At 51.7% G+C, this 10,209-nt stretch overlaps 1 long non-coding RNA gene across 3 annotated transcripts; it reads right to left on the bottom strand.

Moving 5' to 3' along the window:
* Positions 1-4,236: 4,236 nt before the first annotated feature.
* On the bottom strand, positions 4,237-9,787 carry LOC149523498 (uncharacterized). Of its 3 annotated transcripts, none has more exons than XR_016346936.1 (5): positions 9,653-9,787; positions 6,985-7,045; positions 6,109-6,251; positions 5,090-5,146; positions 4,237-4,412 (listed from the first exon to the last, which is right to left on the bottom strand). It is a non-coding gene; the product is annotated as an uncharacterized LOC149523498 (long non-coding RNA). The 3 variants fall into 3 exon arrangements; XR_016346938.1 differs by having other exon boundaries at positions 6,985-7,128; positions 9,653-9,719; XR_016346937.1 differs by lacking the exon at positions 9,653-9,787 and adding an exon at positions 7,735-7,956.
* Between the last annotated feature and the right edge of the window lie 422 nt (positions 9,788-10,209).

Raw genomic sequence — 10,209 nt, 5'->3', positions numbered from 1 at the left:
TACTCAGTGGAGTGGGAGGATGGGCATACTCCTGCTTTACTCGGTGGAGTGGGGGGATGGGCATACTCCTGCTTGCTTAAAGCATGCCAAAGCCCTAATTCTTTAGGCTGCACAAAAAGTATTCCCACACAATCCCATTGACCTTGAGTATGGGCTTAGCTGTGCATAAGATGAATGGACAGGCCTGTACACAGAGGTGGGGGGTGGGGTGCAAAAGCACCCTCCCTAATTCCCCAAGAAAGCATGCTTCGGCCAGTCCGGGGAAGGCTGGGGCTGATCTCCCGCTTACTTTGGGAGTTCGGGGGGGGGGGGGGGTGCATTCACACCCTTGCTGTCTGCATTTACAAAAAAAGCACCTACCCCCCCAGAAATTCCTGCATACGGGCCCGATGGATGTATCAGCTCTTTGGCTTCAGGCCAGCCCTCTGCCACCCGTCCTCCACACTAGACGTGAATGCTGCCGTGGAATCAGGGAATGGCACGGAACATCTCTGCTGTGGGTTTCCTGCTCATCTGAAAAAAATGTAACGAGGCAAAGGCGAGTGGTTTTGTAATCATATCGACAAATAACATCTGCCTATTTTTCAGCATGTGTTTTTATTTATGTCAATTGAAATGTTCATTGTTCCACAGCATTATGGCGGTACCAGACAGTGGCGGGATAAGCATTATTTAATGACAGCTGCTGCTGTTCAAAAGTAAAGTTTTATAACCAGCAAACCACAAATTGTCAGGCAGCATGTTACTTACTTTGCCTCTCAGTATGCTTTGATCGTTATCAATGGAAATATTTTTCTAGCCATTCCTGTGCATACGGCGAAATTGAGGTTTACCAATAAAAAAGAAAAAAAATCGAATCCCTTCCAGTCTAAATAGAACTAAAGCACAACGTTTAAAATTGGTGTTTGCCGAGTAAACCACAGTTGCTTGCAAACGCATTGAGAAAGCCGTTTAGATCCTTTTTCTCGTCCTATAATATTGTTGGGATTTTTTAATCAAAGTCTATAAAAGTGCAGTCTTTTTTTTAAACTTACTTCCTGCTTTTGTGGGGACTATTTAAGATCTTGCTGTATAGGTTGCATGGAAACAATATTGGAAGCGGTGTTCTTTGGTTTTATAGGGGAGCCTGGACTACCCTGCCTTGGCAATAAATGGTGATGTCCCTCTTGTCCAAAGTGTGGATTTTTGGCCTGTCTCAAGTCTGGTGCGCCAAAGCACGCAGGCAGGGCCGAGAGTCAGGAATTGTTTTACATAACAATGCAGATTAACCATGGGACGCAAGACCACGTCAAGAACACACCACAAGCAACCTTGTACGGGTACTTGTTTCTGATCAGCAAAAAGTACAGATGCAGCCATGAAACGGTCAACTACGCACATAGTTTAGGTAACATCCTGGTTAAGGATGTACGCTAAATAGGGGCATTGGGTGTTTTACGTCTCCTACCCAACACATAATCAATTGGTAAATATTATTAGAACGACCGAATCTCGCTTTGCTATAAATTGGGTTTAGTAAGAACCACAACCTCCTGCCTGGCACTGTAGGTAGCATACGGGTGAAGTGTAAGTGAATTGTGCTTTATTATTATTATATATAATAGATCTATTAGTAATTGCTTTTGCATTGCTTTGCGCTGTATTAATTGCTTTAGACTGTATAGTATTTAAGGTTTAAATTGTATAGTCATTGTTCTTAAGGCTTGTAAAACTTAAACAACTGTATTAACTGTTTAAAGCTTGCACTAAATAAGAAAGTGGTTAAGTAGCCCTGGAGCGTACTGATTTCCCTTGGATCTAAAATAAATCAAACCACACAACAGGTTTAAATAAAACCTGAGTGAGCCTGGCTTTTACACACTTGTTTGTCTGAAACCCGAACCGCTCAGCACAAAATGGATTTGTTGCTAAAGTAAACATAAAATAGACTTCTCCCTGTAAAAGAAGCAAACCGGTATTCCAAGCGTGTAGAGCGCTTGCTTGGTTTTCCAGGAAAGGTACGTCTTCAAGTCATTATATTAGAACTAGGTCTTTATATCACAGGAGCGCCTATGGACACAGATAAGTCAGGAATCCACATTGTGCTGGGCGCTGTACAAAGGCATGACCAAAAGATGCTCTCTTCCCATAAGACTTTGCAGTCTAAAAACTGCAACTGGTGTTAAAATCTAGGGCTTAGAGTTCTTTCTGTTAGGCCTCTTTATAAGACTGGAAAGGCAGTCTCACGGGACATGTCTACACTACAGAGAGGATCAACCCTCCGGAGGTTAATATTCAAGCATTTGATTTAGCAGGTCTAGAGCAGACCACTAAATCGAATGCTGAGGGCAGCCCCCAATCTGCAAGGAGTAAGGGAAGCCAACAGGAGCGTGTGCTCCCGCCAGCTTCCCTGAGCACGGACAAGGATTTAAGCTACGTCAGCCCCAGCGACGCAATTAACGGAGCTGAAGTTGTGTATCTTAGGTCAACATTCCCCTCCAGTGTAGACCAGGCCATGGAGAAGATCCCAACTTAGCATAGTGATGGCACAATGGTGCTACACTGTATCCCCTCAGTACTGGGAATGGAGAGGGGGAAGAAAGGGATCTGAGGCATTTGCTCCTCAAGGAACAGTTGCAAATGTGGGTTCACTGATCATGTGGACTCTTATTCTGCAGTAGCCAGAGCAGTTTCTAGTTTCCTTGTCAGTTTCACCAGGTAGACAAGCCTGTAGTCAGTTAAGCAGGTGCAGAGTAAGATTTTGTAGAAGGGAGGTTTCAATATCAAAGGGTCCGGCTGCTGCTGAGGATCCTTCCTCCTGCTGCATGTGATGGAACGTGCCTGCTGCTAAATTGCCAAGTCAGCAAAAATCTGGACCAGTGTTCCCCATTTGAAACCGTCCGTGGTGTGTTGGGTAAGATCTTTGCAATAGCTTGTACTGCATATTCATCACCTCACATGGCATTTATATAACCGGCTACATACAGTGTGTGCCTGGCGAGATATTAAAATATATTGCTTGGCACCAAAGACTATAGTTATAGCACCGAAAAACTCCTCCACTGCCAGCAGTCTGCTCGGCCTCTTTAATGTTTTCTTCATATTCTCTCTCTCTCTCTCTGTGTGGCCATGTCGCTTGCCAGAGACGCCTTACAAAACAGCCCTGGGGAATGGTTATGGAACATTTAGATTAGCCGCGAGGAACCAATTTCACCAGTAGATGGAGCTGATGTCTCATTTTTAATGGCAGCTCCATTCCTCCCCCCTCTTTGGGGGGGTGGTTATAAGACTATGGCTTTATGCTGTCAGGAGCAGCTGTCACTTTGGGCTGAAGATGGTTCTATCATCTAAACACTCCGGGGCCGAGCCATGTCTCAGTTCTGAAAGCACAAAAGGTGCAAACATTTTTTCCTGGTTCAAATAAAATAGCAAATTTCAAACCAGGTCCGGTTTTCACAGCCTCGTCGCCCAGAATGTCCAGTAGCCTTTTGAAATACCTGCCTTGCACTTTGGTGTCTCTGATGACCAATCCGTAGCAGGCCATGTTGTCTAGATTTCCAAAGGGGCTGCCCATGCTGGCTGGTTCCTTAGGAGCTGTGTGAGTAACAGAACGGGGAGGAACCGTTAGCAGGAAGAAAGGGAAGACATCAAAGGCAGCCACTGCAGGATCACATGGGTGTGTGCCGGGCTCCTTCCATGGTCTCAGTCATGTTACTTAATCACTCTGTAGTTCACAGCCCCCAGCTAAAAACTGGGGATCACAATATTCAGCCATCCCACAGCTTTTCGGGGGGACAGGGCACAGTCACTTCACCTGCCTAAGAACCAGGGAAGGCCTGTGCTGCACAAGTCCAAAGGCTAAATTCAATCTTGGTGTAATTGGTGATACCCTCGTTGGTGCTGATGGAGTTTACTCCATGATTATTTGTGTGATGGCAGAGGCCCGGCTGAGATCAGGGCCCCAGTTCTTGGCGCTGTACTTGCTCATAGCAATAGACAATCCCAGCTCTGAAGAGATAACAAGCAGAGTGGAGGGGGAACCAAGGTGGAGGTGAAGTGACATGACCAAGGGCACACAGTAGATCAGAGCCAGGGATAGAACACAGATCATCCAGGCGGCACGTCAATGGCCTACATTAAGTTGGCTCCACTATTAGTAAAGAGCTTGGAGAAGGTTATCAGCTAATTATCAGGAGAGACATGACAATTCAGTGCACGTGAAGGTAGTTTGACTGTAGCCAATAAACAGAATCAGTCTTTGTAATGCTCAAAACTACTTTATTTGGATGGAACAACCTCAACTCCAGATGCATTTTTTGCACAACTGATCCTCTTCTCCTTCGCTAAGGCAGGAAACACAAAGGTGGCCCCCACTGGCTCCTAAGAAGTTATTCTTTATCCTTCTCCTTTTTCTTCTTGTCACCGTGTTGACCCTAGGGATAAGCCAAAGAGAAACAAGAGGGCATATCAGGGCCCGGGCAGCGGCTGTGTGTTTCCTTGCCTCTCTCTCTTCCTCATTCTCCTGGCCTCTCACAAAATTCTGAGCTTACAGATGGGTTGTGAGCATTCACAATGGGAACCTGCTGGCTTCCTGGAACCCAGGCTAGCATCCATCAGGCGCAAGCGTGTGAGTTTGGGGTGAGGTGCAGGGCCTGGGGGCCCTTTGGTGCTTTGTTCTTGTGCATCTGCATGGGCCCAAGGAGGTAGAATGGGGCTTGCATGCTAAGCTCATAGCTGATTTCAGCAGCTCCCCTAGCAGATCTGACTTACCCATGGGGGGACTTTGAAAACACCCCACTCTGAGCTCTTCTCATGCCTGTTAGTGGCCACGCCCTGCACACTGCACATCCAGGAAAGGGGAGAAGAAAAGTCCCCACAACTCCCCCCGCAAACTGCTGCTGTAGCGCTAACTGGCAGCAGCAGGGTTTCAGGATCCTATGTGATGTGTCACTCCAATGGATGCTGATCTCCCAGGAGGCGTGAGGAAGAAAGGAAAGAGTTTATTCTGCCCCAGCAGGGACCAGACCCAGGCTGGATAAGGATGTTTTAAAGCAAGGGAAAAGCAAACGGGCGCCATTGATGGGTTAGGTCCCGCGCCGTTCGCACTCACCTCTTCAGATTCGCTGTCCGAGGAGCTGCTGCTGCTGCTGCTCTCATCTCCTTCCCCCTAAGGGGCAAAGAGGAGAAGGTTCATAATCAGCAGCAGTTGCCTTCCCAAACCACCAGCCTGGCCCCACCCAGACTCTGCCTCCAGAATGCCTACTGTAGGCGGAGTGTGGCTGCCTTGAGTGCCCACCGTCCCCGGGCTCCGGGACTGAGGAGGCTGGTGCTGCACACCATCCCACCTCCCTGTGGTGCTGGGAGTGGGGGGCGTGACTCCCATGGGGAAGATGAGGCAGGGCTGGGGGCTTGCCTCCCTCAGCCCTACCTTCCCCCACTGCCCATATTCATAACTTACTGGCGACAGGATCACTGTAGCAGGAACAAAGCTGCCCAGCTGGTGTCAATGTCTATCCAGAGACCTCTTGGCTCACAGGGTGGATGGAGGAAGAGAGATCACTGGTGTATTGTTTTGTTGCTCTCACAGCAGAGACCCAGTGGTAACTCACTTCCTCTGTTCCCAGTTAGCCCATCGACAGGGAGGAGACAGTGCAGCGAGCAGACAACCTGTCTGACCCGGCCTTCCCCTCCCCGGGAAACGGTTTTCAGGCTCAGTGCTAGCTCCAGGGCTGTTTGCCAGCTGTCACACACACTGTGCTACCATCCCAGGAGGAGCAAAATCAAACACACACAGAGACTCGGAGAAGCGACGGCCCGATGAGACTCTACAATTTGCCCCACAGAATTCTACCCAGGACTATCAGAGCATCCAATCGCCCGACGAACACCAGGGACGGGCAGCCAGGCTGAGCACCAGGCTGGAGGAACCTGCAAAGGTCCCAAAGCCAATGGTATGCGGAGCTTACACTCGGCTGTCTTTTGCAGGGCCAAAACATTCCCTATTCGGTCAACGAGGTCGGAATTGGTTTTTCCTTTGTGGTGCTGAGACACTGAAATGGTGAAATCAGTTACACCCCCAGCGTGCCCGGACACCACGTGGAAAGAGCAAATTCACCACCATTTCCTCACCCTTTTCTCTTTCTTCTTCTTCTTCTTGTCTTTCTTGTCTCCCTCTTTCTTGTCTTTCTCCTTCTCTTCCTTCTTGTCTTTCTCCTTCTCCTCCTTCTTGTCTTTCTCCTTCTTCTCCTCCTTCTTGTCTTCTCTTCCGAACACTGAGGAGAACAAGAGGACAGGTCAGTTCTCATCTCACACGGTCTGTGTGCCAAGCATTATGCACCCAAGTACGAGGCAGAACGGAGTGAAAGGACAAGGAGCGTGTGGGTCCGTCCAGTCCTCTGCCACTGAGAAAGCACAGGGCATAGCTTCCCTGTGATGCCCACCCAGGAAAGCCCAAGAGAGGAACTAGGCCTACTCCCATGAGGAGGGTTTGTACTGAAGAATGTCAGTGAGTTGAGCAATACAGAACACACACCCCCAACAACCAGAATGAGGCCAGCGTGTGTCAGGCCACAGGAGGTGAGACAAGGTGCACCAGTGCCGATGGCCCGCACCATGGCTGGGGAATAAACAAACGAGATAAACCTGGGGAACCCTGGCAAACGATCCCCGCACCCGCAAGCTGCTGAGGAAGGAGGAAAACCTCCAACATCACTGCCAATCTGACCAAGGGGGAAATTCCTTCCTGTCCCCACAGTTGGCAGCAGCACATCCCAAAGGACAGTCCAGACCGGCTCCTCGCTGACCCCACCCGCGACTCCAGCAAAGGGTTCCGTGCAGTTAGCAATGTGAGGAGTGACATGTGTTTGCAAGGGGGGATGGGGCACAGGGGCTGGGATGGGGTGGGACGGAGAGAGAGTTAACTTCCACCACGCCCCCCTCCATCCCACATCGTGCTCAGGCCTCTGTTCCGCTGCGGTTTCCCTGCCCGGGCGCGAGGCCACTCACTCTTCAAGATTGAAGACATCCTGCAGCCGTTCCCTGGCTCTCGCACGGAGATTCAGAGGACCTAGAAAAGAGATATTCCCCCAGCCAGGGCGGGGTAAGGGGAGACGTTGTGATACTCCAGGATTTTCAGGATGGAGCTGCGCTCTGCAACATTAAAACAATGGTGTCTGGGTCCCAGAAACTCAGCTCTGCGTTCTTTTAACCTGCCGGCGAAGGAAGAGCCTTGAACGGTTTTACACCTTCCAGGATGGTTAGTCTCCGGGGTTAATGGAAACCATCTGCATACCCCAGTGGGTTTCAGACTTTTTTTTCTCATGACTCCGCTGAAGAAAATTGTTGATACTGCGACCCACCATAATTTGACTAGCTCCGGGGTGGGGCTGAGGAGGAGCTTTGGGGTGTAAGAGGAGGCTTGGGCCAGAGGGGCAGGTGTAGGAGGGCAGGGCTGGGTGGGAAGGGTTTACCTCCAGTAGCTCCTGGGCAGCAGGGCTGAGGCAGTGCGGGGAGCCCTGTGCACTCTCCCTCACACCTAGGAGCCAGGCCTGCTGCCGGCCACTTCTGGGGCGCAGCGCAGTCTGCAGTGCCAGGCCAGGCAGAAGCTGCCATAGCCCCCACTGGTCACCTGGTCCCCCTGCAGCAACGAGACCCAGCGCCTGACATTCTACCGCCTAACCCTGGGTCATGACCCCTAGTTTGAAAACCGCTGGCCTACAGCGTTACTGAAGCCATTCCTGTTTCAACCCAACGTACCTCGGGCTGCGGGGGGGTCTCCGTCACCCAAAGTCTTTACGTCAACCCTGGAGGGCCTTCTAACAGATCTGCTCTAGCCCAGTCAGAAGTCATGGACTTAAGGCAGGAATGAGCAGTCGGGGAGGCTGTCTGGCCTGTGTTATGCAGGACGTCAGATCAGAACGGTCCGTTAGTGCTGCCGTAAAGTCAACGAGTCTCTGAGTGTTAGGGGCGAGGCTGTTTGGAAGTCTCCCACGGTTACAGCGTTACGACGTCACTGTGTGTTTGAGTTACCCACAGGTCTGTTGCCAGGTAGCAGGTGCAGGGAGCAGAGGGAATCAGTCCCAGTCTGCCCTTTCCCGCACTTCCCGTACATTCTGTCACGGAACTCCCATACATTCTGTCACGGAACTCCCGTACATTCTGTCACGGAACTCCCATACATTCTGTCACGGAACTCCCATACATTCTGTCAATAGTGAATGGAAATTGCTATTGAGGAGCAAAAAGGAAAGGCCAAACGCTGCTCACGGCAATTGGGAGTCTCACGGGTCTTGACTCGCTTGGGGAAGGTTTCTCATTAGGAGAGAGGCGTGGGTGGCTCCCGCCCTGGTGAATGTGAGCCAATCTCAGTGTCGTGCATGTAGCCATGCTTGGGGTAGCTTAAGGCTCAACTGCCGCGCATTTGCCTGGGTGGGTGGAGGCTGAGCTGAAAGCAACAGACGTTCTCACCCCCTTGCAAAGCCTTGACCAGCTCTAGCCTGGGCTCACCCCATGGTCTGCAAAATTACTTTTAAAAAGGCAGTAGTCACATGGCCAGATTATACCAAGGGTGGGGAACCTAAGGCCTGGCCAGATCTGGGCCTTGGCTTGCCTGGATCCAGCCCCAAGGCTCCCGGCTCCCTCCCTCCCCAAGCACTGGGGAGCTGGAGCTGGCACCCCAGCCCTGCAGCCCCTCTGCAGTTCCCCATACAGGGCTGGAGAATCAGTGCCAGCTCCCTGCTACTGGGGGGAGAAGCCCTGAGCTTCACGGGCCAGACTCAGGCAAGCCAGGTCCGGATCCAACCCGCAGGTCGGGGAGGAAACGGCTCCTGCATCTCTCTCCCATCCAGACCCCCTCAGCCCCACTTTGCTCCTGCCCCCTACCATCCTTCCAGACCCACCAACCCCCAACCCACTCCTGCACCCTCTCCCCTGCCCAGATCCTGCACCCCAAGTCTGCTTCCTGGCAGCGTCCCCTCCCACACACTGAACCCTCATTTTGGGCCCCACCCAAGAGCCTGGGGGGACAAAATCTACTAGCCGGGGGCCCTAGGCTCTGCAGTATGAAGGAAATGTGGGAAATGTCTTTCTGCTTCTCCCTTGGGGGTCACAACAGTAGAGTGTTTTGAATCAGGGGTTTTTTTTTTTTTTTTTTTTTTTTTGCTTCTCACATTTGTGCAGCCCCCAACTGATTTTTCCGTGGGTCAACAGCCCCCGACCCAAAAAAGGTTCCCCAGCCCTGGATTATACAGAGGGCGAGCGGACAGCAACAACAGACGAGTCCCTGGCAAATCGCAGTGTTGACTGAACCAAAGGTAACCTCACACTGGATAGCTCTGTAGAGCAAATACACCCAAGTTCTCCAGCCTAAGCAAGTGGGAATGTGTGTGCACCTCATTTCCGTGGGCACAAGGAGCTTACCAGCCACGCCTGCTATCACTTCGCCCAGGAGGACTCCTTGTTTTACTGCAATTCCCCTCTCCGGGAGTCCCTCGGAACAGGATTCTAGCAAAAATGCCTGGGACTCATACAGCAGGGGGCCTGCTACTCAGGGCTATCCCCGAGCACAACTGTCTATTCTCGGCATTCGATCGCTCGCCTCCGTTCCCCACGGCTCAGAGCTCCCCTGCACAAGTCCCCCAGAAAGACTCCAAGGCGGAGACGAAAGTGGCCTTACCTGGCCGGGGCAAAGGCAGCGGCCTCCCAAGCGTCTCCTTGGCAGGTAATTCTGCAGTTCCCGTCTTGGCATTTTGTACCGGCTCCTCCCCAGCTCCACTGCCAGAGCAGAAAAACTGGTTCCACGTTCCACCTCCAGCATCACACAATCCCAGGAAACACAAGCGGCCCACCTAAGTGCATCACAACCAGCCTAACACTGACTCAGTCAAGAACCTCTGACCCATCCTCGGCAGGTCAGGGCTGCGCTGGAGGTCGAAGAACAGCCGCCACATGGACACGGGCTGTTCTATCCTGCCACCCGGAGCGCTCCGTGCCATTGGCTTCAGAGGAAGCGGGAACAGACTCCCAAGACTCAGTCTAAACACAGACGTTTGCCTGGATCTGGCCCCTGTGGCTCAGGGCTCTCCCTCCAGCATCAGGGAGACGGCACTAGCACTCCTGCCCTGCCCTTCCAGCCTGCAGCTGCACCCCCTCTCAGTTCCTGCACCCCACTTCCCACCCAGTCCTTCCACTTCCAGCTGGCTCCTGCACCCTACCACTCCCCCAGACCCCCAG

This window comes from Pelodiscus sinensis, chromosome 16 (genome assembly GCF_052426305.1).
Source record: "Pelodiscus sinensis isolate ZL-2025 chromosome 16, ASM5242630v1, whole genome shotgun sequence".
NCBI lineage: Eukaryota > Metazoa > Chordata > Testudines > Trionychidae > Pelodiscus > Pelodiscus sinensis.
Note: the sequence above shows the minus strand (reverse complement) of the source record. Positions and strands in the feature narration are given on the sequence as shown.